At 39.3% G+C, this 26,109-nt stretch overlaps 1 long non-coding RNA gene across 2 annotated transcripts in view; it reads left to right on the forward strand.

Moving 5' to 3' along the window:
• The first annotated feature begins 398 nt into the window (after positions 1 to 398).
• Positions 399 to 26,109, forward strand: part of LOC120517450 — a 116,050-nt gene continuing 90,339 nt past the window's right edge. Inside the window, exons 1-4 of one of the 2 annotated variants that reach the window (XR_005631039.1) lie at positions 402 to 516; positions 9,532 to 9,783; positions 18,758 to 18,840; positions 20,528 to 20,696. This is a non-coding gene — a long non-coding RNA (uncharacterized LOC120517450). Of the gene's footprint in view, positions 517 to 9,531; positions 9,784 to 18,757; positions 18,841 to 20,527; positions 20,697 to 26,109 lie in introns of those variants that run through there. The other variant, XR_005631040.1, reaches the window with a different exon arrangement.

Genomic DNA, 26,109 nt, shown 5'->3' on the forward strand with positions numbered 1-26,109 from the left:
CAAAGTGAATTGTCACTTCCAGAATTGTTACTGTCTTCATCATCTAAGAAACAGGAGAGAGAATTGGTTGAAACTAAGTAAGCAATGGATTTGTAAGTACTTATTATTACTCATTAATATTATTATTATTTCTAAGTATTGTTTAATCATATTATATACATAAAGCTCAGTTTTAGTGATTTCTATTTGAAAAAAGAGCACAGTGGCATGGTGGCCTTATTTGGACATTTCCAAAGTGTTATTGTACGGCCCAGCTTTGTCGATGACTCCAAGTTGTTCTATTTTTTGTCTCTCTCACCAGTGCTCAGGGAGTATTCACTTTCTTCAGGGTCATGAAGGCCTGCCATTCTCTAGTCCCAGAGCTGGATGTCTTCAGACGCTGTTTAGTATTTAAACACTTGAGCCAAGGACAAACAGCACATACCTGCTACTATCAGATCAGACTGGACAGAGAGGAATGAGAAGGAGGAGAATGTTTCCTGAAACCTCATTATATGTTGCTAATTACATATTAAGGTAAGTCATTTTTAAATTTAGGATTGAAAATAGAGCTTTGCAGTTTTTGTAAAATCTGACTGTTTATGTTTAAGTAACAATATTATACATTATATTGAAATGTTCTGACTTTATGACCCCAAAGAAGACTGTCTGGATTTTGCCATCGAAAATGACTGGTAACAAATAAATAATAATCATTTTGTCAACTCTAATATTAATAAAGAAGGGATGAGATGTGTTTGGGCTAAGTGACATCAGTTCATCTGTTTTTGTGGTGCTTGCATGTCCTTGAGGGGTTTGTCCATGCACTTTCCTCACACATCAGCAAGTCATACTGATCAGGTTGCTCAGTGAGTGGCTGTGAGCGAGTCTGGTTGTGGGCACAGATTTGCCCTACGGTGTACTGGTATCGGGTTTATTCCTCTTCTGTGCCTGATGCTACTCTGATAGGCTTTGACTCCAGAAAATCCTGAAACAGGCTGCATGTTTTTAAAAAAGTGAATGCACTTTGTGTTAGCAGTACACTCTCTTGGCTGGCAACCTGACGTTAGGACTATTAGAGCCCTAAACTATCTGAGAAATACTGCAGTGTTGGGGAGGGAGAGGGACATTGAAGAAAAAGATTCCACGGAGGCCTTCATTATGAAAATGATGATTGGGATTTAAGAACTTAATTATGTGAAGATGATAATTGGAATTGAAGAACTTGAAACATATGTAAATCTAAAGCTTTTTTCTAATAGAAAATGTGTAGAGAGTCACATTTTTAGCATCACATACAGCATGCCCCCTTTTTCAGTGGATTGGCTTAACTGCCAGTCTGCTGGGCTCTCTTGTGAAGCACCCACTGACCGCCTTTCCAATTCATGAAAGGCAAATTCAAACCAGCACCCCTCAGACCTCCTGCTTTGAGGTTCCTCATCAGTTCCATTCAACGGGATAAAGTAACTAACACGGACTGGTGATAACACATTATACAGCAAAAGAATAATGAAAACTCCAGACATTTCAAAAAAGGAAGCTTATTAATGCTGCACCTGGTATCAATCATTATATTCCTTCATAATTATTAGTAGATATAGTGTAACTCTATTTTAACTCATTCAGTTATTTTTCAAAAAAGCTTTTTCCAGTTTAGAATCACGGGGTCCCAAAGGGCAGTCAGGCAACATTAGGCATAAAGCAGCAACGTGCACTGAAGAGGAAGAAGACATTGCATCTATAGGGTGCTTTTCAAGACGCTCAAATCGCTTTACATAGAGAGGGTAGAGCCACTTCAACCACCACCAACGTGCAGCAATCCACCTGGATGATATGGTGGCAGCCATTTTGCAACAGTACACCCATAACACATTAGCTATTAGGTTGTGAAGGGGTATAAAAGATAGTTAGCCAGTTAGGGACAGGGAATGATTAAGAGGCCAGAATGACCAGGCTGTAAAATACCATTTAGCCAGTCGAGAAACACCCTACTCTTTATGATCTTTTATAACCACAGAGAGCCAGGAGCTCAGTTTTACATCTCCTCCAACGAATGGCACAATTTTGTAACAATACTCTGTCCCCCGCACTGGGGCTTTGGAATCCACACACAGACCAGTGGGTAAACACCCCCTAATGGTCTCACTAATGTCTCTTCTACTGGATGATACACTTAATCACACATCCACCCTCACTCTTTCTCAATTTAGCCTTTACTCATCACTGGGATGAAGCCATGCATGCCCTGATAGTAACTGGGCTGGGATTTAAACTCATAACAGAGGAGCTCGAGGCAGCAGTGCTAATCACTATGGCACAGAAAACCTCAGACCATGAAGAGCAATGGCTATCGCTGCTGTGTGAACTTAAACACACTAATGAAAACATCATCTGTGTACAGTTAATAGAGACAGTGAATTGAAGCCATTCCATTAGTTTCATTAAATATTTGAAGTGATAGTAGACTAGAAAATGAGCACTCAATCAATATGCCTTTGTCCCTCGTGCCACATTCACTGCTTCAGATGAACATTTGTACAACTGTCAAAACATCCTTTAGAGTAATAATTCAGGATATCAGTTTGTTCGGTGATCACTTATCACTACAGTAAAGTGCATGGTCCGGAGCGCTACATTCATTTATAATTATAAACAAGTCAAGGAAACTTGTTTCTGGATTTCTGAGGAGCACAGTGCTGGTTACCAAAACAGGTATCACTACATTCAAATCGTATTGTAATGTAGTTGCGATAAATGGATGACGCGAGAAGCCACGGAAATTAATTAACGAGATCCAGAAACATGTTAAAGCTGCTGGAAATGTTCTGCAGGTCTTTAGTAGCCTGTATTATTTCTCTACACTGTGGTCTCCTAGGAAAGCACCTTCAGTTCAAAAGACCCATAATGCCTAAAAACATTTTTCAGGAAAGTTTGCTCTATTACCAGGTGAACCCTGGATACACTGGAAGCTGTTGTAAAAAAAGCGTACAATGCCACCATGAAAAAGTCCCACCATCTTCGCCAGGAGGCGCTCCCCTGGAACAATTTTAGCCACCATGGTGTGCTAAGAAGCGCCTCAGAGGGTTTTTTCTGCCCACTGCTATCAGGCAAGTCCTTCCAATGTCCCAAACTAAATGATTATACTCTTTAAGTTATTTTTGCAATTCCTACACAATGTACATGCATTTACTGATTTATCTGTCTGTCTATTGATTGATTGTGTTATTTACCCTGTCAGTCTGGATCTTGGATTTTTATGTTTCTACTGTTCTATCCATCTACATTTCCCCTTTGGATTAATAAAGTTTATGTAATCTAATCTAAAGAAAATTAAACTAGAAGTTATACTCCATGAGATCCCATTGCACTTTCCAACAGTTCGATTCTACTTTTTTATATCTAAGTACTACCATTTCACGCAGGGTGATCTTCCATTCTTGAGGTTAATAATTGTCAAGATGGCATAATTCACATGAACACTCACTCACATGAACTGGTGAGGCCTAAGAGACACAGGAATTCTATATAGTAGTTGGCAGGATCACCTTGTTGCTACAGATAATCTAGAGACAGAACATGACAAAGCAGGAACTATGGATCTGGCACCAGACCATGGCAAATCAAACTATCACACACTGAATGAGTTTAGAGCTAACAGCCAATCTAACCTTCACGTCTTCGAGATGAAGAGTTTCAGCCAGAGAAAAATAAGTAAACACATAAAATAGAGGAAGACAAATGGTGGCCAGGCTGGGATTTGAATTAGTTCCTTGAAATCATCAGGCAGCAGCCCTAATCACGGTGCAGCCATGGAATAAACTCATGTAAACTTCAATAAGACCCATACAAACCTACTGTCAAATGTCAATTATCCATTAAATGTGGCAGGATGCAATCAGGAGCACACCATGCAAAATTATAAGAGGATCCACAAGGGCTAGTGGTTAGAGTGTGAGAGAAAACACAAAGTGAACATGAGAAGACACTCCAGCTAGGAATCAAATTGGGCTGTAAAGCTGCCCACTGCACCATCTCACGGCAGAATAATCCAAAACTTTATATTTATTGCAACTTTCATTCTAAGGTACTCCGCGGAAGCTTTAGAAACAATATTATATTTACAAAGGACTAAAAGAAAATGCAATCTGTCATTTACACCGAATCCCAAAGGATAGAGTGAGTAAAGCCAACCTGTATATTACTGGTGGAAACAAAGGTAAACATTTGGATAAAACCTGTCAATATATCTTTTTTAGAAAATTGCGCTAAAAATGTCATACAGTTTTGGAAGATATTTTAGTCTAAATCTGATTATGCTTGAAAGTTACACATTAAAAAACACCTTTCCCAGCAACACTCTGTAAAGGCCTCTGCAAAGGAAAAACAGGTGAAGGTTACCTGAACATAGAAAATTTTTACAAAATATTATAAATTCAACATTTTGGCTGTCGAGCCTTTACCAGGTGTGCCAGTTCAGATGATGGCATGCATATAAATACAACGCATCTTCCAGGGAGCTCTGCACTGTTGTAGTCTGCTAACATACTAAACTGGTTCTGAGTATTCTAGTAAATAAAAAAGGCTGCTAGTCTTTTTTTGTTGTTGTTTTTTTTGTAATAAATGCTTGAGGAGACTGGGTTTAAAGCCCAACCCTGGTCACTCTTTGTGAAGATTCTCCATGTTCTTCCAAAGTTCATGTGTCCTTTTCTCCTGATACTTCAGTCCTCTAGCACGCCCCCGAGGCTTAGCTTGCCGACTCTAGATTGCCACTATATGTGTGAGGGTGGGTGTGTGCATTAGGGTGCCGTCTGCTCTGCTCAAGGTCTTGGAATAGTCTTTGATTTCCTCTGGCATGACCCCAATTTAGATTAAGTAAATAAAGGAGTGAGTAATATGAAAACTGAGAAATGAGAAATCAAAAAATTACCCACCACCCTCTCTGGCCCCTTACCTCTCTCAGTGGATTAGTGCACTCCCTCTGGAACTTTATTTCATGGTAGCTCCACTTACCTTTCTAAGACAGGTTAGAATTCATTTTAGGGTATTTGATATCTTTTGCCCTATGTGTACCCTTAGTGTTCCTCCTGGTCTTTCCTCAGTAACCGCTCTTGCCCGCAATTTCCTCTATTGGTTGCATTCCTGGAACGTCTTCTTCTCAGGGCCTGTCATAAAGCACTTTTGGACTACCATCAATATTAGACTTGTTACCCGCTGTGAACACATAATTTATATTCTTGCAAATACTTCCAGTCTTTGAAGATGACACAGGTTGTGCCTTGCCTTAGTAACTCAACATTGCTTGGTATTATCTATTTTCCTGTCACTGAATTGCTCCCTTTTAAATCCTTTTTGTTAACAATAAACCACTAAAGTGTTGTTTAATCATCCCTACCACTGAGCCAGTACAGTCAAACTGACCAATCAGTCCAAAGTCAAACCGTCCAATCAGATTGCTTGGAGGAACCAGACATGCACACACACTCAAACACACAATGCATGCATAATCACCTGGTGTGCACACTCACACACACACACACACTCAAAGACAGCAGTGTTTTATTATATAGTGGATACTTTATACATAATATAAAAACCTGGCAAGCAAGCCACAATTCTATTGAAGATGTCAGAATGAGCAGATTTACATTGTTTTTTATGTTAATCAGATAGAAATTGCTCTGTTTTGCTGTGTGTTTAATGTAATTTGTGCTTTCTAGCATGCACATGAAGTAAGCTGTGACGATTTCTGTTATTCATCATAGCTGTAAGCTTATGCAAGCACTGTATTCAGCAAAGAGCGCTATAGAAAATTAAATTCAATTAAATTGAATCTATGGATTTGAAGCATGAAATAAAGTTTTCTTTTTTTACATACAGTATGCCAATGTGTAATTATTATTAGATTTATTCATTTTTTATATGAAATGCAACACAAAGGATGAGTGTTTAATGTCCCATTGGCCAATAGCAGAGACTAATTGTGCCAACAAACAAAAGCTCACGGCTTTGCCTGGTCTGCCAGCTGTGTTCTTTTTATTATCAGGTAGATAAAAGCAGTTATGTGCATTGCAGATGAAGGTGGCCCATCTTTACAAATTGGCCAGTTAGACCAAGTCCAGTGTTTCACGTTTGTTGTCATATTCAACACCAAAGTCGGTTTGAAAAATATACCCCTTCTGATCACTCATAGGTTTTGTTGATTTGACCAATTTAGTCAGAAAGCAAAAGAGTGTGCAGAAAATGTGGAAAAAGTCACTTCTAATTGAAGAACAATGCAAACAATCTGCTAATCTTCAGATGTCGGAATACTTCCTTGTGCTCTTTGAGAAGCAGACAGTGAAATGCACTCTCTCAAAGCCTGATTTGTTGAGCCCCCTGAGGGATAATTAAAAAATAACCTTGGAAAATTCTACTAACGGCAACAGCTTGTGGTGATCTTCCAAAAAAGACTTGCATCTCTCCCCCCTGCTAATGACAGACGCCAAAGGGCAGCGTTATCACGTAACCTGAAACCCAAGCCTAACTTGGACTGACCCACAGAAACACCACGGATGTGCTCTAATCCACAAACATGCCACCTGGCATCATCCATTATTAATAAAAGCAATGCCGCCAAGATCGTGATGTCAGAGACTTTAATTAAAGATTTGTGCTGGGCACTTTTAATTAAAAAAGAACATCTCCCAAACTTGATGACCTGAATGTTAAGTACTGTATGGCAGTAAATTGTAAAGTACATTAAATTCAGTGCATTTATGCTTCATTATTAAGATGATTTCCTCCATCATCAAAGTCACTTAAACCATTTCAGGATCATGGCAATGCTGGGTGTAAAGCAGGAGCCAGTCCTAGACTGGATTCCAGTCCTTCAAAGGGCATACTCCTGTAGACACTCACACCCACATTGGCCAGATAAGAGTCTCCAGACCTTTAAGAGTACCTAAAGACCATGGATGCTTTATTAAATACACCAGGGTTGCATTTTTACTGTCGCTTTTAATTTGTGAGTGCCAATTCTAACAGGGCATTCTTGAGGTTTAGAGGTAAGGAACACGTATGACCAACAATACTTACTGATCTTGGTGCTTGAGAGTGGCAGTGTGTTGCACATTAGACAGACATCTTAGTGAATATTGCATATGTCAACTTGAAATGCCCATGCAGTTAAGTTTTTGGTGAGCACAGTGGTTAGCTGATGCCCCATTCAGTCCTTGCATTAGAATAAGCATGTTGGAGTGAATTTTAATGAAGTTGAAATCCAAATCCACACCTTAACACCTTGGTGTTCTAAATCCCTTTATGGTCCTTTCACGCATCTCTAGTTTCCAGTATCACCCCTATGGTTGTATAATGTTTCTTTTTGTATGTGAGCCAACATCCTGTGTCAGCAGACCCAAAGTCTGAATGCCACAGGTACTGGGTCTCCTCTTCATCCTCCAGTCTAACTCCAAGGTCAAGAAATAAGCATAATGAGTTGATGCCAGGCTGGCAAGAAGTTATGTAATATACAGTAAGAGCACTATAATAGTAGAGTTCAGAGTTAGGTTTCGAGGGGAAAGAGCTACGCTAACACTGGGAATGGTCCAGCATGCCAATGTTTGAGCCCTGTGTGTGGTATGACTGGTATGGAAAGGGCACACCAACACAAAGATGGGAGAGTGGTATCTGGTTGGAAGCATGCAATGCCACCCCAGGATGGTAAAGGGGTGATGGCCGAGCAATTTACACAAGGTTGGTGGCACATTACACCACTTCTGGTTGGAGAGCATGTTAAACTTAAACTATGAGCTAAATGGTATACCCAGACTCATTTTAGAAAAGCAGAATTTAACAAACATTTGTTTTTCCTTAAAATGTCCTAGATACCCTGATTTACATTATTGATGCAATCTCAAGGGTCTGATCAATATTCATACCCATTCCTAACTTGAAAGTGTACATATTTGGTAAGCTTTAAACCTTTTTTTCACATTTCACATTTGGTCCCATTTTAAGCTGTAAGAATAGCTACAATATCTTTTAACATTAATAGAAACAAAATCTTCACATAAGAACACAACTACCAGGACCAATACAGCTCTACTAAGACAGTGAAAAAAATAACTTTGACTTGAAAAATATCAAATTCTGTCTTTGATAATGGTGACAGTTTGGCTTATTCTTTATCTCCTCTTGGAGAGCAGGGGGTTTCAAGAGGGTCTGCTTCAGTCTCTGCACCACAATCACGTGGACATCATGCAGTGCGAGCCCCAGAGGCCCTGTCCACCTTGTCTTGTTGAAAAGATGTATTAACCCAGAAACTTCATGTCATTTACAGTATAAACCCTTTAAACAAACCTGTCCAATTAATTCTGCCCTTCTCACTGGCCAGAATTCTCAGAATTTTTACTGCCTGCTAAAATTTGACTCCTGATTCCTTATTTATACTGCAGATTCCTTACACCCACCCTACAAAGCCAAGTTGATTCTCTTTCTTTCATTTTCCAATCTGTATTCTTTACAGTTCCTTGGTATTGAACAGGGACACAGTTCACTTTCAAAGATCATGGCAACGGCATAGTCAGGCGAAGCAAAGGGGCAAAACAGAGAGATCAAAAATGAATGGAACAACCAGACAACCAGAATGAAAAGGACAAGATGTTACTCCGACGTTGAGGGCAAAACAAAGTCAAAACCAAAAACAGAAACATCAGGGCCTAATGGAAGCTAACTAAACTGGAAGAGAATATTTCAATGTGGAGTATCCACCAATGAGATAGCATAAAATATGGCCTTTGCATATTTATCCCTTCACTTCCATGATGTCATCTGCATGAGGGTCGTGATCACATGACACAGTTTAGACAAAGAAAAACAAGACGTGAATGAAAATAAATGGTGTAACAACTAAATCAAAATGAAAAGTAAACCTCAGGAGCAGAATTCACATTTTACAAAATGCACAAAAGCATACTCTGTAAAACTGAAGTAACGTAACAGGAATTAGGCTTCTTCTCAGGCTTTCTGTTTTGTGATTTTATATAGCGCTTTTGGAATTTTCTTTGCTTTATTTTGTCTTTTCTTTGTCCTTTGAAACATTACAAACTGTACAGACACAAGAGGCAGCATGAGGTTAGCCAAAGGCAAGATTTATTTGATGTTATTGTGTGGCAATTGTCATTTTGTATTGTATTTTCCAGGGTAGGTAACATCACATTGTTTGCAGAACTGACCTTGTTGATTATAATGTGGCTTATAAATGTCTTTCAAAAAATTATTTTGTAAAAAAAAACAAAAAGGTAGTTTTTTTTTTGCTTTTGGCTGTGAAAACGTACATTGATTTTGACTACATTTGGCTTAGCATTTTATTTTAAGTGCTGTGAGCTTAGATGTTTTGATGAAGAACCCAGCCTATAGTTCTCAGTAGCTAAACTTGAACAGCTGGTCATTCATGCTTCAATTTTTTCCAGTGACCATTATATTTTAGATAGATAGATAGATAGATAGATAGATAGATAGATAGATAGGACATACCTGTAGTGTTATGTTAACCATTTAATTCTCCCACTGCAGTAAGCCAAGAGTCAACATATATGACTCAAGAAGAAACCAATACAGCGAGAGGGTGAGGGTGGTCTTGGAGAGCTTTCGAACCCCTCGTCTCGGCTTGAAGGACTACTGGCTGAGCCCACAACGGTCCCACCTTTCTGGTACCACTTGGAGGACTTCACAAAGACAGCTTATGATTCTGCCAGGAAACACAGGTGTCTCTGATGTACATTCCAGTCTCTATCCAAGCTGCTGCCGCCTACACCATCCCCTAGTGTGAGTATGCAATTCAACAAATTCCCTTATTAATGTGATCATTTATATGAGCTGTTTTTTTATAAATAACCTTAATGTGTCAGCCACGAGCATATCATAGAGCACTTTGATTCTCTCCTTGTGCACGATGCTCCTGGGATAGACATGAATTGCTTTGAGTGGGTTTGAAAACAAATGAATGGAATTTCACCTTCTCTAAAAGCGGCTTACAGTTGGTGCAAATAAGAGTGTGTACAGCTTTGTGATTTGATTGTTTAACAGATTTGGCCTTCACCTGTCTGGTATTCCCCAATGCCAATAGACATTGGCATCAACCCCTGTTGGGACATCTAGTGGTTCATTAACAAGATGGACCAGGGCAAGTGAGGCGGCAAACACAACTTGTTGTGCAAATTTTATTCAAAGTTTATTCAAAACAATAAATTTAAATGTATAAAGTGTACAGTCAAACAATAAATCAATATTTACATAAAAATTGTGCCCATAAAACCAAGGTCTTCAGGAATGCAATAAGAAATACTCATAAAATCCAAGGAAACCCATCCACAATGTATTCCACTTTCTCTGCCAGATCACTCCTGCATAGCCCACCATGTCACTGTCTTCCACCTCCATTGATGCCTGCAGATCCTTTAGCTTTTTGCCCTCCACACTCAGGTCGCTAAGCTCTGGATCCAGTATTCGAACACAATGTTCTTGCGGCCACTCAGTCATCAAACTCTAATACTGTTGTGCCACAGAACTTCTACAACAGCCTTTGGTCTTACTCCCTCCTGCAGCCCAGCACAACCGATGCTCCCATCTTGACCTCTCCACTAGAAAAACATTCCAAAATGTTCTTCTCTCATTTGAATGATCCTTTTCTTTCTATTTCAGTTTGTCTTTGTGTCTTTTATACCCCCTTAGTTCCTTCTGCTGTGCTGCTTGCCCAGCAATTCACTGAAGCAATCACACATGTGCACCCTAAACCAATGAGGGTTCAGCCATCGGACAGTGCTTAAAGACCATTCAAATCAATACATAAATGACTCCTTTAAAACACACCATGCCATGACTTGTGACACTAGCCCACAGAATATGGGTACATGAACAGGATTTCAGTGCACAAATCGAATGCTAAAAGTAACTTTCTAAAATGCATAAAAATAATACTTCTGCATTTAGTAAATACAGTCTTGTTCATGCAGATTTTATGGCAGTCGCTTGTTCACGGCCTGCACTGTAATTGGAGCAGAAAATGAAGTGAGAGTGAACTCGAGTGAACATGCAGAGCTAAAAAACAGCAAGAGTGCAAGACTGAAAATGGAACCAAAGGCGTGAGACATCAACACTACACCAGTGTGCCATCAGCCTTAGCTTCTGTGCCAACGCCTGCAACTAAATGAACAGCCAAAAAACAAATGCAAGTCTAATGATGGGATCTTTTAGCTTTTCAAGGATGTCACTTGCTGGGTAGGACAGGAGACAGTCATCTGTTAATTCATTGCATAAGGGCTAAGCTTGACTCTAATGACACATTTAACTTGAATAATTATAATTTACAGCTCTATAGAACATCTCAGTAGTTCTAAACTGGCGAATGCCAAGTGTTCAACCTCTTCTTTACTAACTAAAGATTTAATATGGAATCTAAGACCTGAATAGTTCTTTTAGAGATTAGAATGATAAATATCAAGTAAAACTAAACAAATTCCTTCATTATCTGCAGATTAGATGAGCCGTTTTCCATTATTTACATGCACTTTGTCTCACGATAGGACATTAACCGTTGGGCTCATTGGAGGATTTCCGATTGACAAGCCTTCTTAAACACCACTTCACCACTCATTAGTGCCAATAAATAAAGAGCTTTATACATGATCAATACACTCAGTCAAGGGAGCTCCCAATGGAAAATCAATCCATAATTCTTCCAGTTTAGGATCATGGGGAGCCGGCGTTTATCCAGGTAGTGCTGGGAGCAAGGCAGAAACTGGCCGAGAATGGGACAACAGCTCCGATTTGAAATGTGCCATTAAAAGCGACAAAAGGATGAATCATGAGAAGCTGCTACATTAAGACACACAAAAAGCATATGCAAAAAAATAAAGGCTTTTAAAAAGAAAATTGTAAAAGTCCAATCTTCTTCTTCTTCTTCTTTCGGCTGCTCCCGTTAGGGGTCACCACAGCAGATCATCTTCTTCCATAGCTTTCTGTCCTCTGCATCTTGTTCTGTTACATCCATCACCTCCATGTTCTCTCTCACCACATCCATAAACTTTCTCTTAGGCCTTCCTCTTTTCCTCTTCCCTGGCAGCTCTGTCCTTAAAATCCTTCTCCTAATATACCCAGCATCTCTCCTCTGCACATGTCCAAACCAACACAATCTCACCTTCTCTGACTTTGTCTCCTAACCGTCCAACTTGAGCTGACCCTCTAATGTACTCATTTCTAATCCTATCCAACCTCGTCACACCCAATGCAAATCTTATCATCTTTAACTCTGCCACCTCCAGCTCTGTCTCTTGCTTTCTGGTCAGTGCCACCGTCTCCAACCCATATAACATAGCTGGTCTCACTACCGTCCTGTAGATCTTCCCTTTCACTCTTGCTGATACCCGTCTGTCACAAATCACTCCTGACACTCTTCTCCACCCATTCCACCCTGCCTACACTCTCTTCTTCACCTCTCTGCCACACTCACTGTTATTATATACTGTTGATCCCAAGTATTTAACGGCATGCCAAAAACCAGGTGACTTTAAACTAAATAGTCATTTTTTTAAATTTTTTTCATTTTTAATTAAATTTTGTTTCCAGGTATAGGCATTACAATAGAGGAATAAAGCAGTAAAACTTTCAGTGATATAAACAAAAAAGTGAAAAATCAACCCATTTGAAAATACAGTCCATCCAGTGAAATATAGAAAGTTAAGATTCATTCATTTTAAAGATAAATTACATTTTCCTTATACTGTATGTAGATTGCTCCATGTAGGAGTAAGATGTCTGGAAATAGGAAGAATGTGTCAAACAAGTGTTTCCAGGTTTGTATAATTTAACTAAAATGGAAATTGACAGGGGTTATTATTGTTATTTTTGGAGGGGTGAACGTATGAATAATTAATAGTCTTTCATCGTGTCCATCACTGAGTGTGTATTCAGAGTTGATACTGCTACCTCACCACCTTGGGTTTATTTCAATCCCACATGGAATCTGCATGTTCTCTCTGTGTGGGAATTTCTCTGCCTCCTCTGGATTTCTTACCCCTCCGTAAAGAAGTGCACTTTGGGGTGTTAACACTGGCTCAGGATAAGTGATGTAATTCCTACATGTGCCCAGGGTTGCAGGGACGGAGTCTTATCCCCCAGTGTGATCTTCAGCAGGATTAAGTAGTTTGAGAATGGACTGTTTTAAGGATTGGGGCCTACCCACATTGAGTTCAATGATTGAAAATTTTAAAGAACAATTGTATTTTAGGGTGCAACGACTGCTACTATAATGACTTCATGTTTCTACAAAAAATCCTTCTGTTAAATGCTAGCTTGAGTTTTCTTCTAAATTTCAGGTTCGTTCTACCAGTTTCTGCACTGCTTAGCCTATATGACCAGAGTGGCTGAAGGCTTTCATTATAACCAATCTTTTATTCACTGCCATTAGGCTATTTTGACTTTCCTGTAGTTTCATGCAATATTACTTCTTATTAGTGATACACATTTTTAGTACTCAGAAACTCCCATTTAATCTGCTTGTTTAATTTTTTATATGATTCTTTTTTACCAAAAAAGTCTATTAATGCATAGCTGTAAAAGTAAACTCAGTGAAGTGAAACAGAGTTTGGATTCAAAATGCAAAGACTCCATTTAATAATGCAGTTTTGGGTATATGGGGCACTACATGTCCTTATTGAAATACTGACTAAAGAAGTTGTATGTATTTAGGTAAGGAAAAGCTGGTTTCACTAAGGCATCAATCTAATGGTCCTGAGGCCTACAAAAATACAACTGCACTGAAAACTTCATTTAACCATAGAAAAATGAGAGAAAACTGCAGAACTTTTCACATTTGATAGCTGTTTCTATATTAATGCTTCCACCCATTTTCTATTGCTTATTCGGGTCTGTATTGTAGGGGCAACAATCCAAGCAGCCCAGATATCCCTTTTCCCCACCACTACCTCCAACTACTCTGGAGGAATACTGAGACATTCCGATACTAGCCGAGGGGTATAGTCTTTCCAGCGTGCCCAGGGTCTGCCCTGAGATCCCCTCCCAGCTGGACATACCCAAAACACTTCCCCAAAGAGATGTCAAGAAAAGGCATCCTAATCAGATGTGCAAACCACCTCATTTGGCTCCTGTGAATGCAGAGGCTCTACTTTGAGCTTCTTACGAATGTCTGCGATCCTCAAGCTATCACTAAGGCTGAGCCCAGGTACCCTTTTCAGCAAGCTCATTTCTGCCACTGGTGTGGTTCTTTCAGTCACTACCCAAAGCTTAGGAGCACAAGTGAGGGTAGAGATCCAGATTAACCAATAAGTCAAGAGCTTTTGGTTCAGCTCCTTCTTCACCACAACTGACTAGTACAATGTCCACATGGCAGTTCAATAGTTGTATCTACAGGGGGTTACAAAATAGTGAGGATGATGGCATGCCAGCCTGCAAGTCAGTGACACCTTTACAAATCCTTTCTGCAGAGTCTGCCACACACCGATCTGCCACTTCCATCGGTGCCCACAGAATCCTTGCCATTTTGCCCTCCACTGTGCCTCAAGCTGTTCCCGTGGGCTCTCTCCATTCTCCTCTGCTTCCTCTCAGAGTCAGTTGGCAAACTTGAAATCTGATATGACACAGAACGTCTACAACTGTTCAGGGCATACCTGTATTCTTTTTATTTTTTTAATCTTGATCTTAAATGTTAATTGCTTGTTATTATAAAATTACCTCTTACCAAAGAAAAAAGTTTAATCTAAACATTTAAAGAAATTCATCCTGTTCACTCTTTACTTCTGCCTTTATTTATGGATCAGGATGCACATTTATTTTATTATCTGGAATCATAATAACATCTTTTGTTTTTCTTTGCTTTCTCCATTGCCATCTCCTTTATTGCATAATTTAAACTCACTGTTTTAGCAACAGAACAGTTACCATTTCAGTCCTCTCTATATTGTCCTTTATTAATTCACATGTATGATATATTCCTGTGAATTATTTGGCTGGGAATGTAAAAGTTAGTCTAGTCTCATCTGTCCTGTCATGATAACTGTTTTAACCATTCTATGAGAAAAAAAAAATGAAATGGCTTGCTGAATGCATGCTTTAATGCTAGGTGTATATAAATATTAAGTCACTGGGAAAATTATTAGGAACACCTGTACACCTGCTTACGCATGTTATTATCTAATCAGCCAATCATGTGGCAGCAGTGCAATGCATAAAGCCATGCAGATACAGGTCAGGAGCTTCAGTTAATGTTCTCTCAGTGATTTCAACCATGGCATGATTGCTGGTGCCAGAAAGGCTGGTTTGGGTATTTCTTTAATTTCTGACCTGGGATTTTCATGTACAACAGAATTTAGTCAGAATGATGAAAAAAATAACAACAACAACAACAACAAAAAAAATCGGGAATGGTCTCCCCTCAACTTTCTCGTATACTCAGATATGGGGAGGGATATTTGAGCAGCAAACCGCAAGACAATGATTATATTTTTATATTATGTACATTAAAGAGCCATCAACAACAAATCAAATCAAATTAATAATATATTTCTTCATTTAGGTGAACAATTCAGGTAAATTACCACTTCCAGTAAGCAGAAGTGGGTCAAAAGTTGCAAGAGACTTTAGTAATGTGTGTAATGTAATACTTGTACTGAAAATTTTGTTTCCATAAAGCAAAAACATTCTCAAATATGTATTACCATCTGAACATCAAACAGAAAATTGTGATTATCTTCATTTTATTTTCAAAAAATGTAAAGTGACAAAAATGCTTAGAATGTGGTGCTTTACCATAATATGATGTGAAATTGTCAGATTTTTAATATTTTTGGGGGAGCTTTTCAGGTAAAGTTCCACTTCCAGTTAGCGGAAATAGCCCAAAAATTGATAGAAATCTACATTTTGTACCTTAATACTTGTATGCAAAATTTGGTTGACCTAAGTGAAAGCGTACTCAAGTTATCATGTTTACATACACACACAGACAGACAGACACACAGACACAGACATAATTCCAAAAATTGAATTTCATTTCAATTGATTTTGATTCATCAAAATCTCAAAATCTAATTTTTGGACAATTACAATACTTTCCCCATACTTTGTATATTAGAAAATAAAAAGAACATCCAGTGAGCAACAGCTCTGGTTATGGAAACGCCTCATTGATAAGAAAGGTCAGAGGAGAATGGTCAGACTGTGTACAAGCTGGCAGCAAGGTAACTCAAATAACCACTCTGAGCAGAAAAAACAGAATTCACAACATGTCAAACCTTGAGGTGGATGGGCTGCAGCAGCAGAAGACCATGTTGGGTTTCACTCCTGTCAACCAAGGACAGAAAGCTGAGGCTTCAGTGAGCACAGGCTTACCAAAACTACACAGCTGAACTTTGGTCTGCTGAGGTACACAGATGGTAGGATCAGAATTTGGCACCAACAGCATGGATCAATACTCCCAGCCTGCCTTGTGTCAACAGTCCAGGATGGTTGGTGGTGGTGGTGTAATAGTGACGTCAATGTTTTCTTTGCACATTTTGGGCATATTAGTTTCAATCAGTCATTGTGTGAATGCCACAACCTGTTTGAGAATAGATGCTGACCATGTGCATCCCTTCATGGCTACAATTCACACATCTTCTAATGGCCACTTCCAGCATGATAATACACCCCATCACAAAGCAAAATTCATCTCAAACTGGTTACATGAAAATAACACTGAGTTAAGTGTTCTTCAGTAGCCTTCTGAGTCACTGGATATGTGCTAGAATCGGAAGTTTTGCCAAAAAATGTCAGTCATTGTCCAACTCGCTATATCCTAACACAGGGGTCTGCTGGATCCAATCCCAACCAGCACAGGGCGCAAGGCAGGAACAAATCCCCAGGCAGGGCACACACACACCAAGGACAATTTAGGATTGCCAATACACCTAACCTGCATATCTTTGGGATGAAACCAGAGCACCCAGCGGAAACCCACACAGACACGGGGAGAACGTGCAAACACCACGCAGGGAGGACCTGGGAAGCGAACCCAGGTCTCCTAACCTCGAGACAGCAGTGCTACCACTGCACCACCGTGACGCCCCCGAATAAAAGTGCAGCTGACAAATCTACAGAAATTGTGTGATGCAGTCATGTCAACATGGACCAGAATCTCAAAGCAATGTTTCCAACACTTTGTGGAATCCATGCAATTGAAGCTGCTTTGAGAACAAAACAAGGCCCTACCCAATATTGGCATAGTGTTCCTAATAATTTACGAGTAAAGATCATGTAAGCTCAACAGACAGGGAGTCAGCAGGCTAACGTGAGGGTGCAGAGCTAGTCAATGCTCAACTGTCAAATTCATTCATTTATATTTACTAGGGGGCTTTGACCCCTGCTCGCTTTGCTCGCCATCAGCCCAGCTCCCACCCCGGCCTCTTTGTGTCTTTGCCGCTTGCATTTTGAAGAGGGGGGCTGAACGCACCCCAAGGATATGCGGTCACTCCTCCGAAACCCCCTTTTAAATGGTGATACAATGGGAGAGAAATGCAGTTTTTTTTTTTTTTACCTCCTCTTTGCTCGATCAGCTGCTGGAATGCTGTTGCTGCCGTGCCGCGTGATCTGTATTTCACGCGGCACACTTCTGTCACATAACCTATGTCCATATATTCAATCTTTTTTTGGTTTACCTTTTCATCAATATCGCATTGAATTTTGATGCCATGTTTGGAATTACATCACGACAACGCAACATATAACTGCCCATGAGTGAATATCATTTCTTTCTCGCTACAATAAATGTGTATCTCTTTTCGCTGTTCTGTTATATCACCGAGTAATAATTTCTGTTTGTTTGTGCTAATATAATCCTTTTTTTGAGACTTCCGTACTTCTGTTATCTCTAACCTGCTCTGCATGTGTATCACACCAACATTATTGAATTCTTTACAATGTTCTACTTTGTCATCTACTCTTTGTCTTTTATTTCTAGCCCCTGGTGTGGTTAAATCTCTTGGCACAAAGACTCGTCTCGCGGGACATGAAAGTGTCTCTCTGAGAAAATCATGTCTCATCTGCTTCTGTTTTTTTTTAAATAGAGAGATTTCTCCAGATTCAATTGTCATTCACTGCATGCTCAGAGAGTGAACGGTCAAGGAAAACTCATCTAAAAGGCTTTCTAGATTTCTTTTTAAGTCCAATTCACATCTCTCTCACTCTCTTTTTAACAAAGTCTGTGTCCTGCTCAATGAAAATGATAAGCAGTCTCAAAAATGAACAGCAAATAGAAAAAAAAGTATGAAAACAAGGCAAAGAGAGATTACAGAGGTTCAGACTTCCAGGACCAGATGGTGTCTCTGTAAGTGAATTAGTAAATGAAGTCTCCTCTGAAAGAGCAGATGGGCTTTGATAAAAACAAGACAAAATGATATTTTCTGGAGATGGCTTTTCTTCACTCCTGCTGTATCTCCTCTGTCAAATAACAGAAAACAAAAGGGCCTCTAATTCAGGGCAGAGAAGCCGTTTTAGGAGGCGGGAAGCATGAAATGGACACACAAGAATGCCAAAAAAGTTACAGTCACCTGGCTGCCTTCTGTCTCCTAATGGAGGTAAAACAAAGCAGGGCCTTTCTGTATTCCATTCTTGTTCGCTGGCTCTGAATTGCACAGCTGCAGGGCACCCCTGTGGAGCCAAGACTTTGTCAGCGACGAGAAACAGAGTTTTCAGTTTCAAAGCACAAGGGTATAATCACGCTCGCCAACCTCTCTGTTCTTTGTGTGTTCAGGTGGAAGTACCGCTGGCAGAAGCTCAATGAGCACCTGAGGAGAGTGCGATACTAAAGATGATGCCGGGCTCAAAAAAAAGAAGGTGAGTGACCCCAGCATACAAGCAGCCATGAGCTGTGAGCAGTGGTAGCTGGCAGCTGGGCACCTGGGCAAGGAAAGTGAAAGAATTGCTCAACAGAGGCTGCAGCTAACAGCACCAGATTGTAACCAAAGGCAAGGTGACAAAATGAAAACATCACAGTCTCTTGTTCATCCGGGGGGGATTCTCAGCACTTTGCTGACTGTTGTACTTTTAAGTATGGAGAAATTTAAAACATACCTGATTTAAAACATTACCTTTTAACAATAATCCAAAAAACAAATACAGGTAAGAGCTCTGAAGAGCAATTTTACTCCTGCTTTAACAATAATTCCGAGCAAAGGGTGAACTATGTCTTAAAAACATCCGGGGAAGCTTACAAATGTGCAACACAAATAATGTCAGCTTTCCTGGAAAAATTTAGTCCACTTTTAATGCTATTTTCTTGGCCTTGAGCTCACCTCTTTAGATTTCAATAGCAACATATACTTATTGAACTGCTTATATGTAGTCAGCACATAGGGAAGCCAAATGGGCACAAGTTGGGAAGCCCACCTGGACAGAGAGCCAAAAACTCTTCAGTCACATGTCCTTTAACTCTGAGGGAAATGATTTATATTCATGAAAATAATGAGAATGTGCAAACACCACCAAAAAGAAATCTGAGTAAAGAATCAGGATAGATAGATAGATAGATAGATAGATAGATAGATAGATAGATAGATAGATAGATAGATAGATAGATAGATAGATAGATAGATAGATAGATAGATAGATAGATAGATAATGTAAGAGACATCCAGCAGCTCAACCCGGCCAGGGACACCCAATAAAATGGAAGGATGGGAAAGGTAATCTCTTTAGGGCACTGCATCCTCTAGAACATTAGATGGAAGCTCCCCTGGACTGCAGAATTGCCCCAAATTCCCACAGGGCACTATTGATCTTGGAGTTCTTTATCTCAGTCCTGTTGGATACTGTGGGAGCTGCCAGGGGGGTTCTGTATTAATTGGAGGAACTATATGGCATGTGGTTTCCACCTAACCCAGAAAAGCTTACAGACAACATGAGTGGAAGAGCAGAAGCACTTCCAGTATAAACGGACTTGCCAGCCTTGCAGGGACAAGCCAGTTCAGTTTTTGTCTCATCAAACCAGAGAATCTTTTCTCTTGTGCCCTCAGAGTCTGTTAAGCACCATTTGGAGAACTCCATGCATGCTGTCATATACATTTTTGTCATCTAGATACTCTACCATAAACACCTGATTGATGGAGTGCTGTTGGAGTGGTTGTCTTTCTGAAAGGTTCTCCATCTCAGAAGAAGACTTCTGCATCTCTGTTAGAGTAACCATTAGTGTTCTTGGTCATCTTCCTAACCAAGGCCCTCCTTTCTGGTTACTCAGTTTGAATGGTCAGCCAACTTTAGGAAGATTCCTGGTTGTTCCAAACGTCTTCTATTTCACAATTACTTAAGGTCACTGTTCTCCTGGGGACCCTCAAATCTTTTGAAATGATTTTATATCTTTGCCCTGATCGCTGCTTCACCACAATTGTATAGCAGAGGTCTATAGAGAGTTCTGAGGACTTCATTTTTTGGTTTTTGACCTGACATGCAGTGTGAATTGTTCGTCTTTATATACTCAGAGTTTGTGCTTTTCTAAACAATGTACAATCAATTCGGTTTGTCACAGGTGGACTCCAATCAAGTTCTAGACACATCTCAAGGAGAATTAAAGCTAATAGGATGCACTTGACTGCAATCGGGAGTGTGACAACAAAGGGTCTGAATACCTACATACTGTAAAGGAGAGATTTTACTGTTGGATTTTTTAATAAATTTGCAAACCTGTCTGTAAGTAAGTTATCAGTTTGTCATGGGTTATTGAATGTGACTTGATTGGCAAAAAGTACCAAATATATCCATTTAAAATTAAATCTACAAAATCGATAAAGTGTGCCGAAAGTGAAGGGTCCCAAATACTTTCTGAATCTATTGCACATACTTAGGAAATTAATTTTACAAGGCTCCAAGTCTCCAAACCAGTAAAAGTAGAAAATAAATTTTGTTGCATTATTATTATTATTATGAATTTGGCCTTAAATGCTAAGACTACCTGGATTTCAGTGGATCATTTTCATGATGAGGACTGTGGATCTGGTAACTGGGAAATTCTCTTTGAAAAGTTTAAATATTCCTCCTTAATAACTGAAATGGGCACCTTTGAGTACATCATGTAAAAGTGGGACCTCTACTTAGTCATTTTCAACCACGACCGATTATATTCATCCATGACATGTGCCTGGTTTGTCAAATTCAAGAATGCAGAGGCTGGAGACTGTCCTTGCAGCTTCAAAGACAGTGAAAGAATCAGCCCTGGAAAAGTTACACCTTTGGTCACTCACACGAGACCAATTCAGTGCTGTCAGCAAACCTAATCTGCGGATCTTCAGGAAGTGGAAGGAAAACCAGAGAACTCAAAGTCAAACCACCGAGACACCCAGAGAACATGCAAACTCCACACAGACGGTGACTAAGAACTGAGGGGAGGCAGCCCTGACCGCTGATAATTTCATATGGTCATCTGAACACACCAAGCCACTCAGAACATTCTTGTATTGCCTGTTGGCTTCTTTTGTTGATTAGCTTGTGTAGTTGCTTTTGTCAAGGGTTTCCAAATACTGTAGTTCAAAATACAGCTAATAGAAAAGCATCCCAGAAGTTAGTGTTATAATGTTTGTGACAGACGACTGGGAACCTTGCCCTACCGAGACGCCTGTAGAGCAGAAGGACCAGGAGAGAGGCAATACCTTCCGAAGGACATGAGAGGGCAGCCCCCCTGGTTTGCATCGGGGCCACAGGACTGGAGCTTGGAAGCTCAATCCTGTTGGGGACCATAGCCACCGCCGTGGGGCGCTTGGACAATCCCGGAGCCTTGGACTGCAGCACTTCCACTAAACCAGGAAGTGCTGCAGGAAGAGCATCAAGGATTACCTGGAGCACATCCGGATGCACTATAAAAGGGGCCACCTCATTCCATTCAAGGAGCCAGAGTCGGGAGGCAGAGGATGGAGCTTGAGAAAAGAGGAGAGGAGAAGAGAAGAGGCAGAGGAACAATAAAGAAAGGAAAAAGGAGAGAACATTGTTGGGTTTGTGCACTGTGTGCATTGTGCTAAAGAAAGAAAATAAACGTGTGTGTGTTTTGGACTTCTGTGTGCGCTGTGTCTATCTGTGTCAAGGCTGATCTTTCCACACGTTGTGAAAGAAAGAATTCCTTGTTCCAAATGTCTTAATTTTAAAAGTTTTGGTAAAATTGAAAGCACACCTTTCACAGTAAGAATAAAGAAGTAAGTTGACAATACACAAACAAAGCCAGAAATGTTCTTGTCTGTAATGTTCCGTTTAAGGCTTAAGTGTCTAGGTTCCACTTCTTAAAGTTTCTATCCATTATCACATACACGTGGATCTGCCTGTGAAGATTCTCAGTCATCCAGGTGAAATTATCTGGTAGATGAGTCAGGAAAACTGGACCTCTTTCTTGTTAGGTAGCAGTCTCCCCCTCTACTTCCACTACCCTGGCCTCCTGGCCGGAATGGTTCAAGGTCCCAAGATGCCTGGTATCCCTCTGTCTAACATTTCATGTTTCTTTCTGGCTGTCTAACTACAACCTGAGGTCATTCTGTTATTTAACTAGAGGAATTTAACAGAGCATTAAGAACATTCCATCAAATTTTTAGCTTATGGGATAAACAGAATCTTCTGTTATCTTTGTGAAACCTGCATTCAAATAAAATTAAGCAAACATTTAAGAATATTTACTATTATTATTAACTTAAAAGATTTGCCTCTTACAGCATGCAATTTGTAACTTGTAATATTTGTAAGTATGGCACTGAAAATGAGATTTAAAAAGTCCAATTTTCAAGAACTTTTTGAGAATTAACCGCAAACCAAAATTTAGTTCAATGTGTATAGAAGATACAGTTAATAAAATTAGCATATTCATTTTCCATCTATACCAAGCATCCTTCCTAAAATTTGTAAATTTACATTTTGCTGGGCAGCTCTGTCACTCTAAATACAGCCAATTATGCGTGGTTGAATTCAATGTCAAAATCGCAAAAATGAAACCTGACAGACAGGTTCTGGAAAGCTAATCTGCCTTCAGATCCATGCACAATAACTCGTTTTTTCATCTCTCATAATGAACATGCTAGCAAACTGAGAGCAACATGAATCTGACACACACCGAGGATTTGGCTGCATTTAGTCAGTAACCTTCTCACCGTTACTGTCAAGACTCCAGAAACTCTGATAACCAGCTTGTCCTCTGCCCACTACCTAGGTAGAACTTAGAGATGTAAAGCTATACGTAAGCCCCTGACTGACACAATTATTATTAAATTGTATGAAGAGGTTCATCATAAAATGCTATACAGTATATCCATTTGACTGAGAAACTGAGCAAACTGAGAAAAATGTTGTATCCTGTTGTGACTAAATGCAGTTGAGAATACTGATAAGATCAACTTTATAGTGTTTATTAAATCGGTAATAAGATATCCTATTTCACTAAAATGCTCTCAGAATAAATATAAGATTTTTGATAAGTCTTTCAGCAAAACACAACATATTCGTCATACATTTTATCACAAAATACTACATATCTACATAAGCAGTCTTTGCAATCCATACAAGTATGACAGACGTAATTGTCATGAAGCAAAAGAAGGCACAGTTGACCATATTCCTATCGTTTTCCTTTATTGCCTGCAGATAAATTAGGAAATCAGCAAAATATTATGTGGAGCGTCTGAGGTGTGCAAACAATATGGACTTCAATCTCAGCATCATAACAAATTGTTCACATGCTCTTGGTGACACTGACTTATATTATGAATTTTATTTGCGGTAGTAGAATCACAATGCTTCCATTGTTTGGATTGTTGTTTTAATGTGAGGTCACAGTGATGTGTCTACTATAAGTTTCATCCCAAACTTTTTCAAAATTTCACCCGGTCTGAAGTCATCAGTTCGATTCTGCTTGGAATATCAGGGGTGGTGATGCTTCATGTCAGGAGTCAATATTCAATGTGTACGTCATCTTTATTTAGTTATTTATTGATTGATTGATTGATTGATTGATTGATTTTATTAAAAGCAAGTCACATTCCATACAATCAAGTCACGCTTAACAAAACTAAATTCAACCCCCACCCAACAGAAAGAGAGGAAGGCCAACAGTCAGAGTAAAACTTTAAAAGTAGAAAACATGGAAGAGAATCCTTTTCCCCAATATAAATGCATTTTTCTAAAATTTTATTGATTAGATGCTGTCATATTTTTAAAAAGTTTTGAACAGATCCTCTAAGTTAGAATTTGATTTTTTCCAATTTCAAATTGTATATAACGTTGGTTACCCACTAACTTAAAGGAGGTGGGGTGGGATTCTTCCAGTTGAGCAACACAAGTCTATGTTCTAGAAATGAGGTAAAGGCCATTACAGTTTGTTTGTCCTTCTCCACTTTAAGTCCATCTGGGAGTCCACCAAGCACAGCTGTTAGTGGATTAGGAGGGGTTGAGACTCCAAGGCTGTCTGATAGGCATGCAAAGATTTTTGTCCAGAATGATGTTAATTTGGTGCACCTCCAAAACATATGGCCCAATGAGGCTGGGCCTCGATTACAATATTCACAGGTTGGAGCTTGACTTGGAAACATTTTGGACAATATTAAATGTGATAGATATGCTCGGTAAAAGATTTTAAGTTGAATAACTGAATGATTTGCATGTATGGAGTTCGAGTGACTACTGTGCATGGCTACCTTCCACTCCTTTTCTGAAATGTTGACTAAGAGATCCTTTTCCCACTGTACTCTGGGATCTTTGAAAGGAAGGGACTTTCAAATATTTTTACATATTATAGAAATACTGTCTGAGTCTTCAAGACAGATCAATATTTCTTCTGGAATTAAAATAGGTGGGAGGTGAGCATTGCAATGTTTAGCAAAATTTCTCATTTGAAAGTAGTGGAAAAATTGTGTTGATGGGAAGTTAAATTTGAAATGTAATTGTTTGTAGGATGCAAACATATTATCTACATACAGTTCTCTAATGATTTAATCTCTATGCGTTTTCCAAACATTAAAAAATGGAATCAGGTGGTCATCGTATAAGAGGTGCCACAAACAAACGTTTCTCTTGAAGTGCTTCCTACATTGATTCCATATTCCAACCATTGGGTTGTTAGTGTATTGACGATAACATATATTTACTGGGGTATGAAATAAGGAATATAAAGAAGTACTGCAGAATTTTATTTCTATTGTGGACCAGGCTTGTGGGTGTTCATCAATATGTGTCCATGTCCAGGTTTTTATAGCTTGTATATTTGTCACCATGTACTAAAATTGAAAGTTAGGTAGTGCCATGCTACCTTCTGTTTTGGATGTGTGGATGTTGCGAATTCCAAATAAATTAGGTTATAATTGAATCTAATTTCTTAAAAAAATTATTTGGTAATGTATATGGGGATGCTTTGAAATAGAAAAGGAAGCTTGGACAGGATATTCACCTTGACAATGTTGATTTTCCCTGCTAAAATGAGATAGATGGTAGACCATTTATCCACGTCTTGCTTATGTTTTTCCATGTAGATTGCAAAATTGCAAAATTTTGTTGAAAAAGAGGTTATATTTACTTGTGATGATTACCCCAAGATACTTAAACTGATCTGCGATGATGAATGGGAAGCTGTCCAATCTAATATTGTGTGCTAGAGAGTTCACTTGCTCAGGTTTAATTGGCTCATGAAGAATGCAGTCAGTTGATCCATAACTATTCCCTGTAGTGGAGCATTAGAAATATTTGAAATATTGTAGGCCATTCAGCCCAATAAGCTTGCCCGTTCTATTCACCTAGATGGCCCAAAATAACATCATATCAAGATTTGGAGGTCCCTAAAGTCTTAATTTTCACCTCACTACCTGGTAATTAACTACATGTGTCTATGGTTCTTTTTGTGAGGAACCTTCTAACATTTGTGTGAAATGTACCCTTAACAAGCTTCCAACTGTGTTCCCAGGTCCTTGTTGGAGAATTTGTTTTAAAGTAACAACTGGAATCTGCTGTACTAATTCCTTTCATAATTTTGAACACTGTGATCATCTTCCCTTTTAACCTCGTTTTGCTTATACTGAAAAGTTTCAGGTCCTTCAGTCTCTTCTCATAGGTCATCCTTCCTAGTCTAGTCACTCTTCTCTGGACTTTCTCTAG

The sequence above is a fragment of the Polypterus senegalus genome, chromosome 17 (genome assembly GCF_016835505.1).
Source record: "Polypterus senegalus isolate Bchr_013 chromosome 17, ASM1683550v1, whole genome shotgun sequence".
Classification (NCBI taxonomy): Eukaryota; Metazoa; Chordata; class Cladistia; order Polypteriformes; family Polypteridae; genus Polypterus; species Polypterus senegalus.